The following is a 27,150-nucleotide window of genomic DNA, read 5'->3' on the forward strand; positions in this document are numbered from 1 at the left end:
TACATGTTGAAATGACTTTTGAATATATTGGATTAAGTAAAATATATTAATTTTGTCTGTTTTTTTACTTTTAAAATGTGGTTTCTAGAAAATTCATATATATATACATGGCTCTTATATAACTATTGGATAAAGGCTGCTCTAGGAAATTCCCAGATTTATCCATGGATGTTTGTGGCTAATAACTTAATTCTGTTTTGCCTTAACGGCTTTCATGAATTCAGGAAACTGGCAATATGGAGCCAGTGTTTCCTACTTTCTTTTCTATTCCTTGTAGAGTTAAATTTTGTCTCTGTGATCTTTCTTAGTTTCCTTCTGTTCCTCATGCCAGCCTATATCCTTTAAGCTAAACTGTTACCATGAGAATTCACCCAGTAAGTCATTTTCCTTCCCTCTATTATTTCAATCAATTAAAAAACATTGATTGTTCACTTATGATATAATCACAGTACTTTCTCAGCCTGGGAATACAAAGATTACTAACACATAATCCTTGCCATTGTGAAGCAAATAGTCTCATGAGGGAGACCAACCTCAAAATAATTAGGGAGTAGTGAAATCATTTCCAAAGTAGAGGTAGATTGAAAATGCTGTGGAAGGACAAGAGAAAGGAGAGGCCAACTCTCCCTAGGACTTGGGTAGGGGTGAGAGGAGGGATGAGAGGAGGTGTCACCCAGATGATCTAGACCTTGAATGGAATCTTAGAAGCTGGAGCTTGCCCAAGGAGAAAGAATGCCTTGGGATAGCCAGCAATGTGTGAAGGAGACCAGCTGAGAATCCACTGCTAAAGAATAATGAGGTTGAGGGCAAGGAGCGAACTGTTGTTAACATTGAGACTGTGTTACAAAATACGCCATGCTCTAATATTTGGTCTGTGTTACCTGTAGAGTATATGAGAAACTGTTCATTAGAGCATTCTTATATTCAGATACGAGATTTAGAAAGATTCCTCTTGCAGCATGAACTAGAGGGTAGAAATACAGGTCATAGGGAGAGAAGTTTAAGCAGGATATTAATCTTCTTGTCTGGAAGGTTTCAAAAATGCCTTATCATTCTTCATGATTCAGTTCAAATATCACTTCTAGGAAACCTTTCCTGGCGAATCTTATTAGAGTTGGTAATCCCTTCTTTGTTCTTGACCCACATTCTATTCTCTGTAACTGTTCTTAACAGGAGGCATCACACTGTACACCTATATGCACATTCCCCAGTAGTCTCTTGGTTCTTCAGGAAATTACCATCTGGAAGAATGCTTGCTTAATTGTCTCTTCTTCTGAGAGGACTTCGCTGACCACCCTTTCTTTATTTTATTTTATTTTATTTTATTTTATTTTTTGAAGACTTTATTTATTTATTTATTTATTTATTTATTTTTGAGATGCAGTCTCACTCTGTCACCCAGGCTGGAGTGCAGTGGCGTGATCTCAGCGCACTCCGCCTCCCAGGTTCACGCTATTCTCCTGCCTCAGCTTCCCGAGTAGTTGGAACTACAGGCACCCACCACCACGCCTGGCTAATTTTTAGGCACCCGCCACCACACCCGGCTATTTTTTTTGTATTTTTAGTAGGGACAAGGTTTCACCTTGTTAGCCAGGATGGTCTCGATCTCCTGACCTTGTGATCCGCCCGCCTCGGCCTCCCAAAGTGCTGGGATTACAGGCGTGAGCCACCGTGCCCCGCCGAGACTTTATTTTTTTGAGCAGTTTTAGATTCACAGCAAAATTGAGAGGAAGGTCCCAAGATACCCCATCTGCCCCCTATCTTTTCATTTTTATTCTTTATTATTACACATTTTTGGTTTCCTCCAAAGCACTTATCACAACTCATAATTTTACATAACTTACATTTGTATGTTTACATTTGTATTGTCTGTTATCTCCACTATCCTAAAAGATTCCCATAGGAGAAACATGCCTGTTACATTCATCAATAAACACACAATGTTAACACTTAATAGCCCTTCAATAAACAATGTGTCAGATGAACAAATGAATGAGTAAATGGACAAAATGCATCCTAAACCATGAGTGCTTAATAAATGTTTATTTAATGAACAAATTAATGAACAAATTAATGAATGATCTATTCCAATAAATATATGCTTCTAGACTGCTACTGATATTTTATTCCACTTAGGGTCTGCCACACTGGCTCTCCAACAGCCGGTACCATAATCCATGCTAAGTAATAATTACAAATTAGGAGTAATATATTGGTAGTGTTGGCAGAAATCCCCAAGTGATTCATTCTGCCAGATATGTTAAAATTAGAGTTTAGTCATTGAATACTGAAGGTGATAAGTACAGCCATTTTTACAGGTTGTTCTGGATCCATGGATGAAGATAGGCATGCACACAAACAGCATTAAACTATGAGGCAGTGAGGTAGCACAGGGGTATGGAGGACACTGTGGAGGGACTTCTAAACAGTGTTTGTGATCAGGGAAGGCTGATTCCTGAGCAGATTCTTAAGGAGTGAGTTATTCTGTGAGGTGACTGGTGGTGGTTGTATTGGGCAAGCAGAGGTAAAAGTGTAGACACCTGGAGGAACAGAAAAACAGAATCAACAGCTTCATGGATGAATATCCATTCAAAAGGAAACTCCAGCCTCTTGGCTTCTTCACCTTTTCTGTTTCTCCTTTCTTTAGTGTAAGAATACTTCCAAGCAAAAAGGTGAAAAGCATAAGAAATACCACTTCCAAATGAAAAGTCTTCTCAGTTTCATGTTAGGTGAGTTTTAGACAATTCAAGAAAAGATTAGGAAAATGGCATGCTGGCCTCTTTCCCATGGCTGTATTCCACAGAATGAAAGCAAGCCCAGTATTTCTGAGTAATTAGGTCAGCCTCACTCCCAGAGGATTAATTCAACTCCCAACAGATTATGGCAGCCACCTTTCATTTCCACAGACAGACTCCATCAGCACAGTGATTTCAATTAGAGAAGTGAAGCTCAATTGACTTATCCTAGACACAAGGAGACATAGCAGACAGATAACAAGCTGGATTACATAAGCATTAATCTTATGGTCATGGCATCAGAAAGATTTTTAAATGGATTACCTCTCTCCCATAGGAATAACAGAGAAGATTTTTTTTCTCTCCTATTGCAATAAGTCTAATCTTCTCACAGGTGATGGGTTGATACATAAATTGAGAGTGAATTCAAGACCTACTCACTTTCTGAGAGGTATTAAGCTCCTGGCTTTGGAGCTGTACCTGCTAAAGACCACAGTGTTGGTCCTCACCAAATTGCTAGGTAAAAAGAAAACCTCAGATAAATTGTCTGGATGCCCATCTAGAAAACACCAGTGAGACAGATAGGTTGAAAACTTGGTTATATAGACAAGGTGGAGACAACCTCATGCTAACAGTTAATAGCCAATGGCCTTAATGAATGAAGTGAAGACAAGAATATTCAGAAGAGACTGTCTGCTTTCAGTCTCTTCTGTGTCTCATCTTCTCATGCCACTTTTCCTTTCTTGTCTCTGTTTGGTGGTTTGATTTACCCTTCCTATCATGTTGTGCTTGGGTTGAATGACTTGCATGATCCACCTTTCCATGAATGATGCAGAAATCCATAAGATCCTTCATCAAGCACATTCCTAAGACCCCACAATCCAAATCTCAGGTACAGGTTAGATCTCAATGTCTGCCTAGGCCTATAATACCACCATTCAAGTTTCAACCTCCTAGTTCCCAGGTGAAGAAGAAATAGGGAAAGAATGTCAAAGACCCTGGAAAAACTAAACATCCAGTGAATTTTAAAAAGCTCTAATTCCATCAACGTGATATGGGAGTAAGGGAGAGGGGAAGTGCTGAGTAGAGACAGGTGGTGTCCCTAGCGAGGGCTCCACCCTCGGGCCTGTGCCAATGGACCTAGGTGAAGACAGTCACTCCTGTTTTCATACCCAAATGTTGCATGTTCCAAGACCACCCTGGCCCGCCACACCCCCCATTCTGTGCCTATAAAAACCTCAAGACCATAGCATGCACAGACACACAAGTAGATGGACGTTGAAAGGAACACACCAGCAGTCAGGCCATTGACATTGAAACGATGCGGATGCCAAGGGAAATTTGGCCTAGGGTGGTTGAGGAGAGCCCAGCCACTGAGTGGCATGACTCGAGGGGAAGACCATCTTCCCACTCCATTCCCCTTTTGGCTCCCCATCCATCTGCTGAAGGCTACTTCCACCATTCAGTAGAACCTCGCAATCATTCTCCAAGCCCATGTGTGATACGATTTTTCTGTTACACTAAGGCAAGAACCCCGGGATACAGAAAGCCCTCTGTCCTTTGAGCTGATTAACATCTAATTGAGCTGATTAACACAAGCTGCCTATGGATGGCTAAACTGAAAGAGTACACTGTAACACATGCCCACTGGGGCTTTGGGAGTTGTAAACACTCAACCCTAGACACTGCCGTGGTGTTGGAGCAACGACCTACCCGTCTGCATGCTCACTTAGGGGTATGAGCAGTGGGGCACTGAAGAAGCGAGCCATACTCTCATCACATGCCTTGCGAGGGGGATAAGGGAACTTTTCCTGTTTCAAGAGGATTCAGACAACAGAGTGAAAAAGCAACCTACAGAATAGGAAAAAACATTTGCAAATTCTGTATGTGATAAGAAGTTATTGTCCAGAATATATAAAGACCTTCTAAAACTCAACAACAACAAAAACAAATAACCCAATTAAAAAATGAGCAAGGGATTTAAATAAATCTTTCTCCAAAAAAGATATATAGTCAACAAGCACTTGAAAAGATGTTCAACATCACTAATTACTGGGGAAATGCAAATCAAAACAACAATAAGATACCACCTTACATGCATTAGAATGAATGCTATTAAAAGAAAGAGAAAGGAAGAAAGGAGGAAGAAGGAGAAGAAAGGGAGGGAGGGAAGGAGACAGAGAAAGAAAGAAGATAACAAACGTCAGCAAGGATGGAGAGAAATTGCAACCCTTGCATACTGTTCATGGACATGTAAAATAGTGCAATCACTTCCCTATGGAGAACAGTATGGAAGTTCCTCTAAATGTTGAAAACAGAATTACCATATAGTACAGCAATTCCACTTCTGGGTATAAACCCTAAATAATTGAAAGCAGGGTCTTAAAGAGATATTTACCTATTTATGTTCACAGCAGCATTGTTTACAATATCCAAAAAAAAGGAAGTAAATCAAGTGTTCATTAACATACGAATGAATAAACAAATGTGGTTCTATACATATAATGGAATATTATTTAACCCTAAAAAGGAAGGAAATCCTGACATAAGTTACAATATTATACTAAGTAAAAAAAACTAGCCATGACCGGGAGTGGTGGCTCATGCCTGTAATCCCAGCACTTTGGGAGGCCGAGGCAGGTGGATCACCTGAGGTCGGGAGTTCCAGACCAGCCTGACCAACATGTAGAAACCCCGTCTCTACTAAAAATACGAAACTAGCCAGGCGTGGTGGCACATGCCTGTAATCCCAGCTACTCGGGAGGCTGAGGCAGGAGAATCACTTGAACCCGGGAAGCGGAGGTTGTGATGAGCCAAGATTGTGCCGTTGCACTCCAGCCTGGGCAACAAGAGTGAAACTCTGTCTCAAAAAAAAATAAAAAATAAAATAAAATAAAAACTAGCCACAAAACATATATATAATATGATTTCACTTATTTGAGGTACCAAGAGTAGTTAAATTCACAGAGATAGAAAATAGAAGGGTGGTTGCCAGGCACTGGGGCAGGAGGGAAGGGAGAGTTGCTGAATAATGGGTATAGAGTTACGGTTTGCAAGAAGAAAAGACTTTTGGAGACTGGCTGTACAACAATGTGAATATGCTTAACAATACTGAGATGTACCCTTAAAATGTTAACATGGTAAATTCTACATTATATGTATTTTACCATAATTAATTTTTAAAAAGGTTTCAACCCATGTGCTTTTTAGTGGGGATCCTATCACCACTAAGTGGACAAAAATTGATCTTGAGGGAAAGAGATAAAAAAAATTGTATCTTCTTTGGTAGGAAGCACAGATAAACATAAAGTTAGATAAATAAAAAGCATATCTGCAGTGTTCAAATTCTGCGGGGGTGCGGTGATTATGGGGTAAAAAGCGTCTAAAAAGGCTCTTTATGGGATCAGTCATGAAAAGCTATTGAGAACTCCTGCTCTAAATTATATCTGGGTTTTAGTTTTCAATTTTCAAACACCTGCAAGAGATCTTTTCTGTCCATCTCAGACACAACTTACACTTGACCAAAGTCAGAATTCTCTTCTACCACCACCATTTGTTGAGCACCAAGCCTGTTTAAAATTGCATGCCAAGGCCAGGCGCCGTGGCTCACGTCTATAAACCCAGCACTTTGGGAGGCCAAGGTGGGCAGATCATTTGAAGTCACAAGTTCAAGACCAGCCTGGCCAACATAGTGAAACCCCGTCTCTACTAAAAATTCAAAAATTAGCCTGGCATGGTGGCATGCACCTGTGGTCCTAGCTACTCAGGAGGCTGATGCAGGAGAATCGCTTGAACCCAGGAGATGGAGGTTGCAGTAAGCTGAGATCGCACCATTACACTCCAGCCTGGGTGACAGAGTGAGACTTTGTCTCAAAAAAAAAAAAGAAAAAAAAATGCATCCCAAACACTGGATTGTGCTGTGGGAAAACAGACCTTAAATAATAAGAAAGTGGGCGTATCAATTCCCTACTAAATCAAACCTTCGATGGCTCCCTAACACAATATAAAACTATAAAACCCAACCACCATGACCTGGCAGGCAAGTCCATAAATCATCTACCCTCATCTAATTAAACTAATTTCTCCTCAGTTGTAGTTAATCTCCCATCCACCCAGAAGCCACTGGGAACTTTGCACCCGCTATTACCTGTGATTACAAATCCCTACCTTCCCATGTCTGACTCTTTAACAGGTGACTACCATCGAAAGCTCTTATAAGTCAACTCAATATTTCTAACTCCTCAGGAAAACAAAGTCATCATTCCTTCCTCTGTTGTCCCAAGCCACTGTATAAATACATTCATTAGATGTGGTGCATCTTTTTTAAATCACTCTGTTAATTATGTGCTTTCCTTTGAAGAATTATTTCATTATCCTGTAACTTCCATTGTTCAGCATAACGTTTTTGAGAGTCATCCATGTTTTTGTGTATATTAGTTGTTCTTTTTTATTTTTGAGTAATATCTCATTGTATGAATGTATCATCGTTTGTTATCCATTTATCCACTTATAAACAATGGGGTTGTTTCCAGTTTTTGGCTATTCATAATAAAGCTGCACAAATCTCGTAATGAAAAAAAATTATGTGCTTTTCTGTCCTATAAATCCAGGACTCCCTTAGGGCATAGAGTATGTGCCTATCAGAGGCATAGCATATGACATATAGATTGCTAAATGGATAAATTAATACATGCGTAAAATTAATCAAGTAGGGAGTTATTTTTTAATTAAGAGGACTTTGGGAGACTTTACGGGGTAGGTAGTATTTGGATTTGGGTGTTAAACTGTCTCTACTTCCAAAATACCCTACTAAAATGACTTTAAAACCCCTTCTGGATTATCAAATACTTTAACATTTAGAGTAAGAATCAGAAATTACAGACATCTTCAGCAAAACAGGGAAGAAAATCACCTCTTCTTTATACCCAGAAGAAACTGTCATTAATATTTTAGACATGTTTTCTTTCAGACTTGTGCTAAGCATTTTTCTATACATAACGGAGATAATATAATTTTATAACCTACCTTCCTCATTTAATGTTATAAGTATTTTTATTATCATTAATAAACATTACAAATATAATTGTTAATAATTACATTCTGTTTCTTCACATGAGCATATATAATAATTTACACATTCATTTTCATAGTACTGGATTTTTAGGTGGTTTCCAGTTTCCTGCTCTCATAAATAATGCACATATTTGTTCATAAATATTTATTCTCATTTGTGATTATTTCCTTTGGATGCATTCCTAGAAATAGAAATAGTGGGTCAAATGGTATTAGAATGTGAAGGCTTTTGAGAAATAATGCGCAAGTACTTTATAGAAAGCTTGTAGCAATGTATACTGTCACCAGCAATGTGAAAGGTTAGCTTTACCATATGAGCCAGCAATCACACTCCTAGGTATTTACCCAACTGGTTCAAAAACTTATGTCCACAGAAAAATATACATATAAATGTTATGACAGTCTTATTTATAATATCCAAGAACTAAAAGCAGCAAAGAGGTCTTTCGATAGATGAATGGTTAAACAAACTGCAGTAGATTTATATAATGAAACATTATTCAGGGGTAAAACCAAATTAGCTATTTAACCACAAAAAAAGATGTGGACAAATCTTAAATACAAATTGCTAAGTTACAAACAAAAGGCAATCTAAAAAGGCTACATTCTGCATGGTTGAAATGTACGGATTTCTGGAAAAAGTAAAACTATAGAAACAATAAAAAGCGCAGTTGTTTCCAGGGGAGGCCTGAATAGGTAAAGCATGGAGGATTTTGTAGGGTAGTAAAACTATTTTTTATGATACAGTAATGGTGGATACATGATACCATGTATTTGGCAAAATCCATAGAACCTTATGGCACAAAGAGTAAACCTTTATGCATTGCAAATTTTAAAAATTATTTACAGGTTCAAGACACTCCAATAGAATGCAGCTGTGACAAAAGATTCTGTTTCATACATTACAAATGTAATCATTACAAATGTAACCATTTATCAGTAAAAGTGGATAGGTATCATAGCTGGCCAATCAACAGTGCTTACCTTAACACAGTAGGTAAGAAAAAGGGAGCAGGCCAGGGTGGGTCCTGGATTTTTGGCTTTTCATACATTTCAAATGTATGAAACAAATCAGTTTTAAGTGGTGGGTGGAGGAAAATGCTGACCCAAATAACTTTGGAAACAAGTAGATGCTGTAGAAAGGCAAAATAAATTGTACTTAAGTACCGTGCTCTAGCTGATAAAGTTGTTTCCCACAGGGATGCAGGTTAACAATTCTGTTATTATGAAACATTGTGGATGCTCCTAGACTTACAGTGGGGTTACTCCTGGATAAACCCAGTGTAAGCTGAAAACACCATAAGTTGAAGATACATTTAATACACCTACTGCTAGCCCAAGAGAAGATCAAAATTCAAAATTTGAAGTATAGTTTCTACTGAATTCATTGCTTTTTCACCATGATAAAGTTGAAAAATCATAAGTTGAAGCATTGTAAGTCAGGGACGGTCTGTATACTGAAATTGAACAATTAAGTAAATAGACCTCAAAGGTAAGAGTCAGGTTTCTTGCTATTGGACCAGGAGTTTACATATAAGCAAGGGGAGGAAGCTAGAATGAGCCATAATGATGACAAATAAAGAATTTCATTAAGATTGAAACATAAAAGAAAAAGTTGTAACGATAAGATAATGTATACAGTTTAATACCATATTGATATATTTTAATACACAGAATATCAAATGCTATTTATAAATACATGCATGTGTAATAAATATTTTTAAAAACATAAAATAGAAGAATGTACAACAACTGCATGGCTTCTTGTGTCTAATGAAGGAAGGAAGAGGGTAAAGGAAACAGATAAATACTAAATGGGATTTCAACTATGTTTGTTTTATTTTATTTTATTTTTCATTTTTATTTTTTTTGAGATGCAGCCTCCCTCTGTCACCCAGGCTGGAGTGCAGTGGCGCAATCTCTGTCTCTGATGAAGGAAGGAAGAGGGTAAAGGAAACAGATAAATACTAAATGGAATTTCAACTATGTTTATGTTGTATTTTATTTATTTGTGTATTTATTTATGTATGTACGTATTCATTTATTTATTTATTTTGAAACGGAGGGAGTCTCGCTCTGTCGCCCCGGCTGGAGTGTAGTGGCGCCATCTCAGCTCACTGCAAGCTCTGCCTCCCGAGTTCAGGCCATTCTCCCACCTCAGCCTCACAAGTAGCTGGGACTACAGGCGCCTGCCACCACACCTGGCTAATTTTTTGTATTTTTAGTAGAGACAGGGTTTCGTCGTGTTAGCCAGGATGGTTTCAATCTCCTGACCTCCTGATCCACCTGCCTCGGCCTCCCAAACTGCTGGGATTACAGTTGTGAGCCACCGCGCCCGGCCTGTGTTTTATTTTTAACAAAGTTTGAAGTATGTATAAAAGATGTTAAGTTTTGTTAATAATAGGGCAGGGAGTATAGCAATGTTTTTATGTTACACTATAATTTTATGTATTTTTGAAATTTTTATAATTAAAAAAGTAATTTTAGTAATCAAAGTGATTAAGGTACCTACACGAGGGTAATTCAGCATTTATCAGTAAAGGACAGATAGTATAGCTGTCCGATCAACAGTACTTACTTTACTGAACACAGTAGGTAAGAAAGAAGGATCAGTGCAGGGTGGATCCTGAATTTCTGTCTTAGGCAGCTGTGTAGAAACAGGTACCATTCACCGAGATAGGACTGGATGAGGTAGAATGAGTCTGGGGCGAGAGAGGAACTCCTATAATACTGGGCATAATTAAAGGCTCACTACAAACACTTAGTAAATATTCTCTTTACTGATTTAAAAAGAAATCCTTGGGGAGTAACCACAAAGACATTATGTCCCCAAAACCTCATTCTCCTTCTTTTAGGTATTTAGGGTATAATGGGTCCTTTATACTCGTCACAGGCCAAATGAACTAGGCAAGTGAAAATAGGGGAAGCATTTCCACATCATCTAATTACAGATATTGTTAGACAAAAGATTCCAAGTGAATCCTGTTCTGAACTTTAACAACACTCTGGAGGAAAGAGCTCTTACATCTCACATGGCAGAATATGGCTCCCCTTTAAAAAAAAAAAAAAATCAATAGATTCTCTGGAGAAAACAGTAAATGACTTCCTTTTTAGAATTTCATCACTAGCTTTCCCTCTATACAGACAGTCTATAAAATCATAGCCAAAATGATCTTGTTGAAAAGAAAGCAACAATAACATAAACCAACAGCCTGTCTTGTACCTGAAATGCCTAGATATTTTCTGTTTATTGTTAGAAGTCCTTTCAAATCTAGCTCAGCTCCCATAGAGTCCTGGTGACCGCTTGACCACTCTGTGGCCTGACCTTGTTTCTCCTTGACTAGATGCCAAACAAAAATAATCACATTTATCACAATAGCTTGTGGTTATTTGTTTTCACACCTGTTTTTATGAATCATTAGGCTACTTCGGAACAAGAAATATTAAGAGGTTAGTCAGGCAGCCTCTTGCGATGTGTAATCTATAAAGTATAGTAAAACCTAGAGCAAACTGGAAATATGGCACTCATTGGATTATATGTATTCACACTAATCTTACACAGCTAGAAAATGGAAACTGGCCCTACTGCTTTGCAAGGAGATGGCATACACAAGTGAAAGGTTAAAACATTCCTCACCAGCCTTACTCTCTGTCTGTTAGACTTTTTTGCTGCAGGCATGTATAAATTATAGCATGCAGTCTTGGCTTCACCATTAATATGGGGTGACCAACTGAGCACTATTTGGCATCAGCAAAATCAGCTACATCCCCAGACCAAATAGTGCATGACTTAGTTCTATTGACTATAATTTGTGTCTTTGTTAGCATATCTAACATTTAAACTCTTCAATATGACCACAATAAGGTAGGCTAATTTAGAAAATTATAATTTTAAAACAATTTCTAATAAGTAAAATATTTTATAGAACATGTAATGAGTCCTATATATTACACATAGAAGCTTTATCTATAGAAAGTTTCTATCACCCTGCTAAATAAACATTTTTTAAAATAAAGAATATTTTTTGAAGGAGATCCAAGTTCTCAATCTGGTCATATCAGTCATCATGTGTGTAATCCCAACCCTTTTCCCTAATGCTGAACACAGTGTCTGACACTTAGAAGGTATCCAATAGGTTTTTGAAGCATGAATTAGTTAATTAAACAATCCATATTCAATATCTGTTTACGCTTCAGTGTTAGAAAATCCACCAGCTCCTGTGATAACCCATTTTATTGTAGCGTAACTGTAATAGGGAAAAAATTTAATTAAACATCTAATGATCTCTTGAATCTCCCAATCGTTGGATTTTCTTCAGTCATAGTGAGCTAACTTCATGAATAGATATCTCTATAGATAAAGGGCAGAACTCAATAATGAGTCCTAACTCACAGAAAAAACAAAGACCCTTCCATTTGAATCATAAGCACTGAATTGTGAAGACTTAGGTGGCCTTTCTCATTGCCTTGACTTTCACACAACCACATTTTTGGTGTCAAGAGAAAGGAAAAGCAGCAGATGTTTTCCAGACCTTCTATTTGATAGAGGTGAAGACTTTCTTAAAAAATTGTGGAAGGAGAACACTAAATCCAAACTTCTCTTACTCCAAATAGAGTGAGGAAGAGAAAGGACACTAACATTGATGGAAAACCTATTACCTGCCAACTGTTTTACCCACATCATCTCACTGGATCCTAATGCCTACTCTCTGAGCCATATGCTATTTACCGTTTTTTAAGGTGAGGCATCAAGACTCAGAGAAATTAACTAATTTGTTTAAAGCCACACAAAGAGAGAGTTGGGCACCCAGACTTTGTCTACAGGTATACCCAGTACATTGTCCACCCTATGATAATTATCCGGGTTCAGTGTAATTCACATCACTGTGTATCCTTCAACCTGACAGTCAACTTGCCCACCCATCCCTACACCCTGAGAAGAAAGAAAAGAGGGACTCTTAACATTATTTCCATAATGATATTTTAAAGTGAGAAGAATTAAAGAAAAAAAACTATCAACAGATTTCATGGAGATTATCAAACTCTAAATCTGTGCCAGGTTATAAATAGTAGTAGTGGTTTTCAATCTCGTCATGTCTTTGGGATACGCAGTTTCAACAATCTCTTATTTAAAGGGGCTTACTGTAGTGGCGATTATCAGGAAAAGGGAGCACCAAGGGCTTGGAGTGGGCTCAGTTTTTTAAAAAATCTTTGACAGTTTAGATATACCTCCCTAGAGAGCCTACCTCTTTAGAACTTTGAGAATCATTGGAAGGAAGCTAAAAAGTTGGTCTTTTATTTTGTTTGTTTTCTCTAGAAAGAAAGATCAACCAGACAAAGTCATGTCAGAGATGTCAAATGAATGATTTATTTTTAAACTTATTGTGTTTCCTATATCCACAAGGCTCATTGCACGTCACTGGTCAGAAGCATCAACATCACCTGGTAGCTTGTTAGAAATGCCGAGTCCCAGGTTCCGTACCAGTCCTATTGGTTCAGAATTTGCATTGTAGCAAGATCCGCAGGTGATTCTCATGCATCTCAGCTTTGAGGAGCACTGATTTACACCACTTCTAAATACTCTCCCCTTTTCTCTGCATTAGTCTAAGTACCCCTCAAATGGCTTCCCTTAACAACTCACAAGTCCTTTATCATAGCAGTTATGGCACTGTCTTGAAATTGATTGTCTGAAGGTCTATCTTTTATGCCTGAATGTAAACTCTTCAAGACAAGGTCAGTGCCTTCCATGTTCCCCACTATATTGTTGGAACCTAACAGTTGCCTGAAACAGAGAGAGTTTTCAGCAAATATGTAGGAATCCCACAAGATTGTGATCTTTATAAGATCAAGAACTACAAGTTAGTAATAACTTAATTGTACATTTTAAAATAACTGAAAGAGTGCAATTGGATAAATGCTTGAGGAGATGGACATCCCATTCTCCATGATGTGCTTATTTTTTGTGTTTTTGTTTTTGTTTTTTGAGATGGAGTCTCACTCTGTCGCCCAGGCTGGAGTGCAGTGGCCTCACTGCAAGCCCCACTTCCCGGGTTCATGCCATTCTCCTGCCTCAGCTTCCTGAGTAGCTGGGACTACAGGCGCCCGCCTCCACACCCAGCTAATGTTTTGTATTTTTAGTAGAGGCAGGGTTTCACTGTGTTAGCCAGGATGGTCTTTATCTCCTGACCTCGTGATCCACCCATCTCGGCCTCCCAAAGTGCTGGGATTACAGGCGTGAGCCACCGTGCCCAGCCCATGATGTGTTTATTTCATATTGCATGCCTGTATCAAAACATCTCATGTGCTCCATAAATAAAACCTACCATGTACCCACAAAAAATAAAAATGAAAATAATTTTTTAAAAGAATCACATATGGGTATTTTTGCATCTTTAAAATGTAGAAAGGCCCTGGCATAAAATAAATGCTCAATTTATATTGAATTCCTTAATTTATGCTTGATTCATACCAGAAAATGGAAAGGACTAAAAACATAGTTATTTTGCCAAATGCCATTTTTGCCAAGACTCCTTGATATCTGCCGGTCCTAATTCTTGCATTAATTCCCTTCTGTTTTCAAATCACATTGTTTATTAATTATACAGAGTAAAAACTTGAATAGTTATTTTCAGTTTGTAAAATAACCTTATCTTCACAATATCATCAATTCTTGGATCACTGAGAAATTATCTCCTTGATAGTTAAACTATCAAGTTCAACTAAGTCTTTGAGAGCTAATGAGTCAGATTCAAAGAGGTAATGTGATTTTCCCAATGTCACAGTGCTGATAGGTGGCAAGGTCAAGAAGTGACATCAGATCTTCTGACCCCATGTTCTTTCTCTCTATACCACGCTGAGCACTGTAATCAGAGGGCATCTGAGACTTCAGGAAAGTTACTCAGACATCTACTGGCACTCAGTTTTAGTATTTCATTCAACTAACTATAGTAATTATTTTTCAGACAAATTTGTCATTCTGGTTTTGTAGTGCCTTCTCTGTTGATGCATGCATTTATTTATTCATCAATTTATTCCACGGCTTTTTCTCGATTTTTTTTGAACAGTGTCAGCCCACTAGTGGTCACACACTATTTGTCTAGTTGAACTGATTAGCTTTCTTTGATAAATATTGACAATTCAGGTCTCTGAGATCTACTGGTAAAATAACCACATTTCCAGATGAAAATTATAAAGTCATCGAGCATTAGAGCTGGCAGATGCCTTTAGAGATTATCTCCTCCAACCTCCATTTCTGCCAGATAAAAAGGCTGAGAGCCAACGAGGGAGAGTGACATGCCTGAGTTCACGTTACAAAATGTTTATGTAGCTCTTCCTGTGAGAACCTGAATTATCTGTTGTATATGTTTGCATTGATCACAAGGCAGGTAGTTGCCAGATCCCCATTTAGCTTGGGCATAGAACCAAATAATTTTAAAATACCCCCAAAGCCCTATATAATAGTTAGATGCCTTCTAAAGCCTGCAGCTGACAATGTACTCGTATTGCTGATCCTAAGAGAAATTTGTGGTGACTGAGAGGGATGGATTGCTACCTGTAAATATTCAGAACACGTACTCATCAAGGTCTGAACAAGAACATATGTGAATAATTAACAAGATAGTGATTTGTAGTATCTTGGTAATAGATAACCTGTTTCCTAAAGAGAGGTTAACCGAAGTTGTTTTTCCTTTTATAAGGCAACCATAAAGTAGATTCCTAAGTTTGTTATCTCTTTTGTGGTATAGTTTTGGAAGTTGAATCCTCAAGAAACAATTTTTCTTCCAAAGTAAACATTGATTTTTACTAGACACTGTATTTAACATGGTACATTCTAAGCTTTGAAAGAAAGAGACACAGGTATAATTATGTAGTTTCTTCACTAATCTCTGTTACTAATCTTGTTCCTTTCTTTCTTTTCCCACAGCAGATCTAAGAAAAAGTAACCCCAGATCTTTCTGTAGTTTGATTGAGTATTAAAACATCAGGGTTATTTAAAGTTTAGCTCTGTGATTTCACTTGACATCTCTATTTTATTCGTCCATCTGTAGGCTGTGATCTGTGTCTGTACCAAAAGGCAGCAAACAAGGAGAAGAATCAAAAGGAAGAAAGGGTCTCACTCAGTATCCTCCCTTGGGTTATTTTCCCTAAAAACAAAAATTCTCTCCACCTCTTCTACCTAACACAGAGAACATCTGAAAAACATAATCGCATTGTTTCATGTGAAACTTATAAAGATATGGTCCAATAGCATCTCTTGCTCTCTTTTTCTCCCTCCCCAAAGAAGACAAAATCACTTTTTCCCCTTAAATGAAAGCTGTCACTTTGAAAAACCTTTTGAAACTGTCTACTTCTAAAATTAAACACATGTCTATGCTACGATCCTGCAATTCCATTCCTCAGCATAGGTAAATGAGCGTATTTGCCTACCAAAATTTGTATTGTTCTAAGTTCTTTAGAGAAACAACCAATATAATATTTTATCTGTAAGTGTATAAATGTATGTACATATGTATGTAATATGCATGTATGTGTGTACATGATTTACTATAAGGCATTGGCTCATACAGTATGGAGGCTGAGAAGCCACAAAATCTGCAGTTGGCAAGTTGGAGACCCAGGAGAGTAAATGCTGTAGCTTCAGTCCAAGTCCAAAGCCCTAAGAATCAGGAAAGCCAGTGGTGTAAATTCCAGTTGCAGTCACAGACCTGGAAGTAAGATGGTGACAAGGAGGTCAGGGGAAGAGGTATGTAGATGGACCTCTCTGAATTGCAAGAAAATGAAGATGTTTATGTCCCATATGAATGCTCACCAAACAGTGACCTAGGCAGAGAAAGATGTTAATAATCAAATGAACAGGATGACTTGTTCTGTGGATACCAGTGAGCTTCTTTCCCCAGCCACTTTGTCATTGCCTAATGGGCTCATGACAAACTGGTCATGGTGACAGAAGTGGAGGATAAGCACGGTCTCAGCAACATGGACTTCTACTCAGTAAGGTCAATCTCGCTATGGCCAAGTGCTGAGCTATGCTGAGTGCTCAATCTTCCAGCAACAGAGACTAACACAGGATCCCTAATATGGCACATTTCCTTGGGGTAGGTTAATTTCATTGGAGTGCTTCCATCATAAAAGGGGCAATATTTTGTTCTTACTGGAATAGACATTTACTATGAATAGAGATTTGCTTTCCTTACACATAATGCTCTGCCAAAACTATCATCCATGGAATGCCTTACCCACCTTCGTTATTACACACAGCACTACTTCTGATCAAGGAACTCACTTCATGGGCAAAGATGTTTGGCAATAGGACCACGCTAATAGGATTCACTAGTCTTACCTTGTTCCCCACCATCTTAAAGTAGGCAGTTTGATAGAAATTGAAATGTCTTTTAAAGACTGTTACAACACCAGTAGCAGGCCAAAAAACCTGTTTCTCAAAAGGAGAGTAATCATCTGTGAAGGATGGCAGGGATCTGTTCTGTAATCCCAAGGACTTGTGCTGCAATCCAACTATAAGGGTATGCCAAAGACTGCAAACAGCATCCCTATATAGCACTGACACTTTAAGAATCGTATCTTCTAGCTCATATGGCCCAGGTGGCAGAGGAGTTTGCACAGCAGCCTAGACCTGATGCAGAGCCTTCTTTCACTTTGAACCCCACTCAAAGTATAAGAATTTCAAAACATTTTATTTATCGTAACTAAAAACTAGAACAATCCAAATGTCTATCTATAGTAGAATGGATAAATGAGTTGCAGCAAATGCATAAAATGGAATACTATGCAACAAGAAAACAGAACATTTACTACAAACAATATTACCATTGGGTTTCACAGGCAAAGCAATGAATGAGTGAAAGAAGATACCTACAAGAGAGGACACACTATTTTTGTATAATTAAATTACATAAAAGTCAAGAACTAAATTGTGGTGATAGTAGTCAGAATATTGCTTACCTGATTTTAGGGAAGTTGGAACAGGTATAGACATAGGAAGTGAAATGAAGGCCCCCTCTTGGGTATTGAAAATATTACAAAATCCCTTCATGATAAAAACCCTCAATGAACTAGGCATTGAGGGAACATACCTCAAAATAATAAGAGCTATTTATGACAAACCCACAGCCAACATCATACTGAATGGGGAAAAGTTGACAGCATTCCCCCTAATAGCTGGAACAAGGCAAGGATGCCCACTCTCACCACTCCTATTCAACATAGTACTGGAAGTTCTAGCCAGAGCAATCAGTCAAGCGAAAGAAACAGAAGTCATCCAAATTGGTAAAGAAGTAAAATTGTCTTACTCACTGATGACATGACTATATATCTAGAAAACTCTAGAGATTCCTCCAAAGGATTCCTAGACCTGATAAATGACTTCGGTAGTTTCAGGATACAAAATGAATGCACAAAAATCAGTAACACTTCTATACACCCACAATGCTCAAGCTGAGAACCAAATCAGGAACTCAATCTCATTTACAATAGCCACAAAAAAAGCCATCAAATATCTAGGAATACATTTAATCAAGGAGGTTAAAGACCTCTGCAAGGAGAATTACAAAACACTGATGAAAGAAATCATAGATGAACCAAATGAAAAAACATCCCACACTCATGGATAGAAAGAATAAATATCATTAAAATAATTCTTTTCCCAAAGTAATCAATAGATTCAATGCAATTCCTATCTAATTACCAATGTCATTTTTCACAGAATTAGGAAAAAAAAAACCTAAAATTTATATAGGACTCAACCAAAAAAAAAGCCTAAATAGCCAAAGCAATCCCGAGAATAAAGAACAAAGTCAGAGGCATTACATTACCTGACTTCAAACTATGCTACAAGGTTTTAGTAACCAAAACAGCATGGAACTAGTATAAAAACAGACAGAAAGAGATCAATGGTACAGAAAAGAGAATCCAGAAATAAAGCCACAAATCTGCAATTATTTGATCTTTAACAAAGTCAACAAAAATAAACAATAGGGAAAAAGATATTTTAATCAATAAATGGTGCTGGAAAAACTGGCAAACTATATGCAGAAGAATAAAACTGGACCCCTATCTCTCACATTATTAAAAAAAGTCCTCAAGATTGATTAATGACATAAATGTAAGTGTAAACTTATAAAATTCCAAGAAGAAAACCTAGGAAAAACATTTATGGACATTTGCCTAGGGAAAGAATTTATGTCCAGGTCCTCAAAAGCAATCACAACAAAAACAAAAATAGGTAAATGGGACTTAATTGAACTAAAAACCTTCCACACAGCGAAAGGAATAATCAACAGGTTAAACAGACAGCCTACAGAATGGGAGGAAATACTTGCAAACTATGCATCTGACAGAGGACTAATATCCAGAATCTATTATAAATAAATAAATCAACAAGCAAATAACCCCATTAAATAAACCAAATAACCCCATTAAAAAGTGAGCAAAGGACATGAACAAACACTTCTAAAAAGAAAACATTCAAGTGGCCAACAAACATATGAAAAAATGTACAACATCACCAATCATCAGAGAAATCTAAATTAAAACCACAATGTGATACCATCTCACACAAGTCAGAATGGGTATTCCTAAAAAGTCAAAAAATAACAGATGTTGGCAAGGATATGGAGAAAATGGAATTCTTATAGACTGTTTGTGGGAATGTAAATTAGTTCAGCCACTGTAGAAAACGGTATGGAGATTTCTCAAAGAACTAAAACTACAACTACAATTTGACCCAGCAATCCCAGTACTGGGTATATACTCAAAGGAAAATAAATTATTTTATCAGAAAGATACCTGCACTGTGAGTTTACTGCAGCACTATTCACAATAGCAAAATCATGGAATCAACCTAAGTGTCCATCAATGGTTGATTGGATTTTAAAAACTGTGGTATATATACACCATGGAATACTATGCGGCCATAAAATGAGTGAAATCATGTTCTTCATAGCAATGCAGATGGAGCTGGATGCCATTAACCTAAGTGAAACAGCTCAGAAACAGAAAATCAAATACCTCATGTTTTCACTAAGTAGAAGCCAAACAATAAGTACACATGGACATAATAATGGAAATAAGAGACCCTGAGGACTCCAAAAGGGGAGAGAGTGGGAAGGAGATGAGGGCTGAAAAACTGCGTATTGGGTACTATGTTTAGTATTTGGTTACAAGTTAACTAGAAACCCAATCCTCAACATATATATATACCTATATAACAACATGCACGTATAACCTCTGAATCTAAAGTTCAAAAAGAAAGAGAATATTCCATACATAAAATCTATTAATTTGTATGTTTAAGACTTGTGTATGTACCTACACCTCAATAAACATTTTGTTTAAATGATAATTGACTCCTTCCTCACCACAGCTGGGAATTGCTGGAATTATGAACATTTCTAGTCTTGTGTTCTTTCTCTGAGCAGCCATACCCTATGGGTTATCCACATTTTTTTTTTTTTTCATAATGGAATTCCTCTTAGGAAAGCATGTATTTCAGCCACAACAAAATATTTCAAAATAAAAATTTAAACACACACACAAAACAAAACATTTTAACAAACAATCATTTTCATTATATATGCAAATTCAGGGCAGATGTGTTCAGATAAATAACTTAAATCCACCCACCACTAGACAAAAAGTAAAACTGAATAAGCATTTCCAAAATATTGTAATGATTTCCCCCTGCCTCCTAGTCAAGACTGGCAACAGAATTGCAGAAACACCATGAGAAAGGTCTCTCTGAATGTGTGTGACTAGAATTCTCAGATGGTGCTAGGTGATGGGAAATTTGATTCAACTTCAAATCCTCAGCTTTGAAGTCAAGCAGCGACCTTTAAGGGAAAAAGTGAAGTCCACTTTCGAATGACCCATTATATTCTTACTTATTTACATGCATTATCTAATTGAACACCTTTAAGATCAGTAACATTGTAAAATTTTACTTAGAGACCTTAAGCAACTTCTCCCCCAACATTATAGAACTGTTTGGTTGGGAACCCTGATTGGAGTCCTCATTGTCTAACCTCCAGCTTCTGTGATATGGCACTTCCAGTCTGACTGTTGGCTTTCTTAGTGTTGCTTCCAGACTGAAATATCTAGGAATGGACTTATAGATTGCTTAGATTAGTCATGGTAGGTTTTCCTCCGTAAAGGACATGGTATCTTTCTGTTTTATTCTCTCGATGAAAAATTTACTATCTACTCTGTAACAAATCAAATAGAACTAAAACTAATGCTTTATATAATTCACATGACTGTCATATTATTTATCACACGGTTCCAATTTGTTCCTCTTTTACAGAACTTTGGTGATGACAGAATGGGCATGATGCCCAACTTCAATGCCATGTAGTGCTCTTAGGTACCTATTCAAGGTTCACGGTGGTAACTACTATGGTAATTCCCCTCTAATTTCAACCAACAGCTTATTCCTAATTCCTAACTGGCTCTGCTCCTGACCTTGAAACCTAGTAGAACTAGATTCTGGAAATCAGTAATACCCCTTTTCCCTCTCAAGACTCCACTCATCAGCAATCATGGCCATGTTTTTTTTATGCAGAGCCTCCCAAGGTGATCTACAGGTATTAGAATTTGGGGAAAATATGTTGTATCGAAAGCCTATGACAGCAATGTCTGAATGAATTAAAAAATTGCTAAGCTCGCCAGGCTTTTCTTGGTTCTCCATCAGTCTTTCTCAAGTAATTTGTGGAACACTAGTTACTCGAACATACCTGAGGTTGTCTAATCAGGTTCTCTTGTTTCATAAGCTGTTTGCAATTTGGGATGCTTCTTCAGAGAAACAGTCAGAGCAGGGCATCACAGTTCCCAAGGTTACAAAAGGCTAACCATGATGGGCACTCAAGAGGTGTTTGTTTCCTTTATCTTTCCAAATAAAGAATCATGAAACTCTTTAGAAATCTAATTACATTAACTACAGCACTAGTTTATATAGTAGAATAGCTATAGATAACTTGGACACATTTTATAGCAATAAAACTTATTTTCTAATAAATAATGTAAGTAGTAATTGAGGGCTCAGGCCATTAAAGAGGAAAAGGAAGGGATTGGGCTCATAATAGAAACTTCTGCTTTCTCAGAAATAATGAAGACAAGCTTTGACCATTCCTCCACCTCAGATATGGTTTGGCTGTGTCCCCACCCAAATTCCATCTTGAATTGTAGTTCCCATAATCCCCACTTGTCATGGGAGTGACTTGGTGGGAGGTAATCGAATCATGGGGGTGGTTTCCTCCTTGCTGTTATTGTAATAGTGAGTGAGTTCTCACAAGATCTGATGGTTTTAGAAGGGGCGTTTCCCCTCTGCTCGGCATTCTCTCTCCTGCCACCCTATGAAGAAGGGCATGTTTGTTTCCCCTTCTGCCACGATTGTAAGTTTCCTGAGGCTTCTAGCCCTGCAGACCTGCAAGTCAATTAAACTTCTTTCCTTTATAAATTACCCAGCCTTGGGTATTTCTTCATAGCAGCATGGAAACAGACTAATAGAACCTCTCACTCATGCCTCTGCTGAGGAAAGATTTGTCTGATTAATGGATGAGGGGAACAAGTTAGTCAACCTCTGTGACTCATTACCTGGACCATGGATCATGCTTTCTTCTCTGTTCCTGCTGCACTGTGACAAGGTCAGTAGTGTAGAGATTTTCTGCTCCGTGATGGGGGGCAAAGTTTGTTTAGAAGGAAGCACTGAGAGCCCATTTGGTCTTGAGCCTAAGTCGTATGTCCCAATGTACATTTGTCAGCAATAAGGCTTATTTTTTAAAAAGACTTTTTGTGTACATGTATATGGCACATATATTTCAGGCATCCAACATGTTCAGATAATTCTAAAGAATACCGCAAAGAAAAATACCCCTGTCACTAGGCTTAAGAGCTAACACTAGCAATACAATTGATATTATTTATATATACATTTTTGTTCCCATTCTTCTCTCACACATTTCCTATCCCAGAGAGAACCACCACTAAACTTTGTGTTTATCATTTTACTGAACGTTTTCATACTAACATGAAAGTATTGTTTAACAACATCTAGGTTTTTTGCATATTTATAAACTGTAAACGTGAAGAGCATCGTATTAACATTCTTATAAAAAGTTTCTTTATTGTATTTAACATTATGTTGTGAGGATTTATTCATATTGATAGATGTATTGCTAGTTCATTCACCTTATTGTAGTACTCCCACAGACTTATATGCTGCATATATATGATGATAAATATTTAAATGGTTTCTCATTTTTCACTATTACAGATAATACTGCAATGAATATTTTGTGACGTATTTCCATGTCCACATATATGACAGCTTCTCTAGGTTGTGTGTCTCAGAAGAGAAATAATGTATCATAGGTAAGTGTATTTTTATTGTTAGTATATATTGCTAAAGCTGATATTTGGATCCCTAATTCTTCATAGTTTTCTCAGTTATTGCCAATCCCATAGAAAGGAAGAGATAATCAATGCTTCCTCTTTCCTCTACCTAACGTCAGCTTTCTTTCTTCCTTTTCTATCTCATAAATGCTTAATCATTCTCTAAGACTCATCCAACTTCCTCTCTTCTGTGAAAACTCCTAACCCCACAGAGGTAAAGCGACCACTCCCTCCTTTGAGCTTTCACAGATGGCTCTTCTGCATAGGACTTGTAGATTACTGAATCCTACAGAAATTACTTTGCCTATATATCTATGTACAAAATTCACAAATTTCATAATGTTCAGAAGAGAAACCAAGGAGGAGACTCCAAAAGACAACACTATAGTGACATTATATCCTTTAATCAGTTCTTAATCATCCACCAATTAGAAAGGTTACCCAATAGTAGCATCCTTGGCATTGCCTTTGATCCGTATTAGCCTCTCTCATCTAGGACAGTTGGGCTCTTTATAGAAGATGAGGTGAAAAACTTTATTGACTACGTCTACACCTACAAACACACAGGTGATTCATAGTCCCTACCCACATTCCCCTTGCTGTCTACTTGACCATATGAGGCACACGTGTGAAACTATTATAATGAGAAAAATCCATGTGTAGAATGACAAAATTCTGAGGCTTTTATAGCTATTAATAACAGGGGCTCATGGGTGATAGCAACAAAATTTCAATTTGATAAATAAGAAACTATCTTTTGAAGTATTGCTTCACCTCATGTTACAAAGCCAAATGGCAAAATCAGAGTTCATGATAACTCATTTTCTTTAATTCAGCATATATTTATAGAACACTCAACTATACCACAGTTCTATGTATGTGTTAATTAAGACAAACCTGAGGAGTTCAATTTAATTAAAACTATTTTCTTATACATCTCTGTGAGTATTGCCATATTAGGTACATCACAGAGTGTGCCAAAGGCATTATAATTGCTACAGTTTTCAAAAAACTTATGTTTCATTTGGTAACATTAAAATGGAAAAATTGTGACATTTGAGTGTATAACAGGATGTAAACTTGGAAGGTTTTATTAAAGCAGCAAGATGAAGTAGATAAAAAGTTCCAAGGCGGGGTGCTATGTCACCTGCAGAAGTTTCAAAGTAAGTCTGAGAGTCATATGGATCTAAAACCCACAGAGATGTTAAAAGGGTGATGAAAGAATAGAGATTAGAAAGAATGTTTTTCTGGAGAATGTTTGTTTTTAAAAAGCTGTGCTCTGATGCCATCTCTCTCTCCCCTACTCCCCCCTTATTTTACCGTAAGATTAAAGAGAGTTTCTCCGGCTGAAGAGAATGTTTTGTGCATTCTGGAGAGAATTTGGGGAAATGCTGTGGTCTGATGAGTAACATATGCCTGGAGAATATTCAGGTATGGCACAAGGTGAAATGGCCTGCCATCACAGGATGGGAATAGGGGTCTGGAAAATCACTGCACCTCCCTCAGTGTGCATTGCAGTCTTCTCATATTGAATTTCACTGGAAAGATCAGTCATTTAAATACAGATCTGCCAAATGGGGCTTCTGTCATAGGGCAAAGACATCCATTGAGCATATATTGAGTAGTCTGCCAGAAATATGAGTTTACTGTGGATCAGGATTACACTGACCAAAAGTCAAGATACTTCCCATATCCATGACATCCTGCTAAAAGAAATTCAGTTGAGGAGGCTCTAAAGATGCCACAGAAATATTCATTAGAGAAAGAGTTAGCTGAACTCATTGGCCAGGCTCAAATAAGAAGCATTTCACAACTGGCCAAATGAGAATTCTCACATCTATCCAAATTCTCTTCCTGCATTCACCCCAGGACAGGCTGTCAATTCAAGCTTAAGAAAATAGGTGAACATGCAGTAAAGAAGGGAAGGAAGGTGAGTGGAAAGAGGGGACTAATCATACCCCATCCTCCCAAACATAGACTGGCCTACTTAGGTTGCCCAACTTAATAAATGCGTTAGGGGAAGATGTTTAATCTTTGAATGAAAACTAAAATATTAATTTCTAGATTACCATGTTGAATTTGACATTTACTGGACATTTCTGACTCATCTGATTTTGATATACAGAGTGATTGGATAATTTTCTATCATCTATTATCTATTATCTAAGAAGGATGTCCAAAAATTGATGCAATCTTCCGACATTTTCAACCAGTGGCCTCAATAACTGAGTAACTAAATAACAAAGTTAAAGTTGAAGATCAAAATGAAGCTGTGTTTTGATGCCATTTTATGATTCATGATTGTTCAACACACCAGTTACAAATTTTACCAGTGACAGGTACTTTAAATGAGCTCATTTAATGTTTAAGATGGTCCTGAAAGTTGGATATTAATATAATCACCTTTAAGAAATGATTCAGAAAAGTTGAGTAATTAACCTAATTAAATGCAATAGTCCATGAGTAACTAGAACTCTTCTTCTCACGAAAAAACTAGAGCATCTGTATAGCTCTAAAAGCCATTTGCCTTCTGCTGGGTCCTGGTGTCAGATAATGATACAGCAGAATGAAATAAATTAAGTATTGCAACATTTTATAGGTGCAAACTGAACGATATGTCTCATATGAATATCAAATCCAAAAGACAAAACATGTCCTCTCCAAAAAAATTCTTGGAAAGACATGTACATCTTAAATAAAATCACCTGAAAAGGCACCAGAAAGAAATTGCATTTGTAATGGCAAAATGTCTTAAAATTTTCTTCTCTATTTTTTTTCTAACTTATTATACAATCAGCTACCTTCAATCTCTCATCTTTGCTCTCAATATATCCAAAACTCTCTTCCCAAATTGAGGGAGTCTACTGAGTTTTCTCTCTGAATTCCTTCACTAGCCTATCAGGTCTGTGATTTCCACCAACGACAAGTTCTTCACCCTGCATAATGACAATAAAGCAAACACTTTGCCCTTACCCACATCATCACAATCAAAATGCTGAGAAGGGTAAAAGGTGACAGTAAAGAGAGAAAGGCCATTAATATTATATGTTAGTACATTCTATCGCTGCCACATATGAGTTCATAGAATGGGAACTTCTATTTGCACTTCAGTAATTGAACGACTTCAAACAAGAATAGCAATTATATATCAAGACTTAAAGTAGAGGATGAGCTTGGACGTGCATTATATTAGCATATCAATATTTTGCCTACTCTCCTATTCCAAATGCTAAAAAGTTGGAAGGATGGTGAAGCCAAATCTAAGATCCTCAGTTGGAAGACATTTTCTCCTACCTTTCAAAGGTACTTCCTGAGGAGAGCAGCCATCCCCAAGTATAAGCTCTATGAGACCTATAATCAGTTTCTCTCTAATTGAGCATTTTCTTTCCTTAGATTTTGGAAGAAGCATGAAAATGATTTACTGATTTAGGAACTGGGTGGAGTAGACCACAAAAAGACAAATCAAAAACATCTGGAATGAACTAGTTGAGAGAGAAAAAGAGAGAGCAAGAAAAAAAGTAAGGCTTTCAAATGAAACAAAGTACAGATGATTTGGCCAAATTTAAGCCAAGCCAAACACTCACATTGAACATTGCACTTGGGTCTGTTTCAAGAGCGGGAGCCGGCAAGAGAGAGCCTCAGCCAACACTACATCAGAGGCACATTGTGGATGGAGGAAATGAGTTTAGTCAAGCCAGCTGTGACTTCAAAGGGGCTGCTCTCCCAGAAAACAGTGAGAAAGGGTTCCCCCTTCAGTGAAGACTGCAAAGTTCAGCCAGCGCCAACCCAAAGGGAATGGACTCCAGGAAGGGCAAATTACATTCAATGTACAAGAAAGAATATTTTCCTTCATGAAGTGGCTGTGACAGCCTGTGAAGAGGAAGGAAAATGACAAAAAAGAAAGGTGAGAAGAAAATATTCTGATGCCCCTTTGGGGACT

General features: G+C 37.5%; 1 long non-coding RNA gene across 1 annotated transcript; it reads right to left on the minus strand.

The window, feature by feature from the left end:
- Positions 1-2,028: 2,028 nt before the first annotated feature.
- LOC129042428 (uncharacterized) lies at positions 2,029-26,858 on the minus strand. The gene is made up of 3 exons (XR_008504130.2): positions 26,795-26,858; positions 8,793-8,941; positions 2,029-2,963 (listed from the first exon to the last, which is right to left on the minus strand). It is a non-coding gene; the product is annotated as an uncharacterized LOC129042428 (long non-coding RNA).
- Positions 26,859-27,150: the final 292 nt, after the last annotated feature.

The sequence above is a fragment of the Pongo pygmaeus genome, chromosome 7 (assembly GCF_028885625.2).
Source record: "Pongo pygmaeus isolate AG05252 chromosome 7, NHGRI_mPonPyg2-v2.0_pri, whole genome shotgun sequence".
Classification (NCBI taxonomy): Eukaryota; Metazoa; Chordata; class Mammalia; order Primates; family Hominidae; genus Pongo; species Pongo pygmaeus.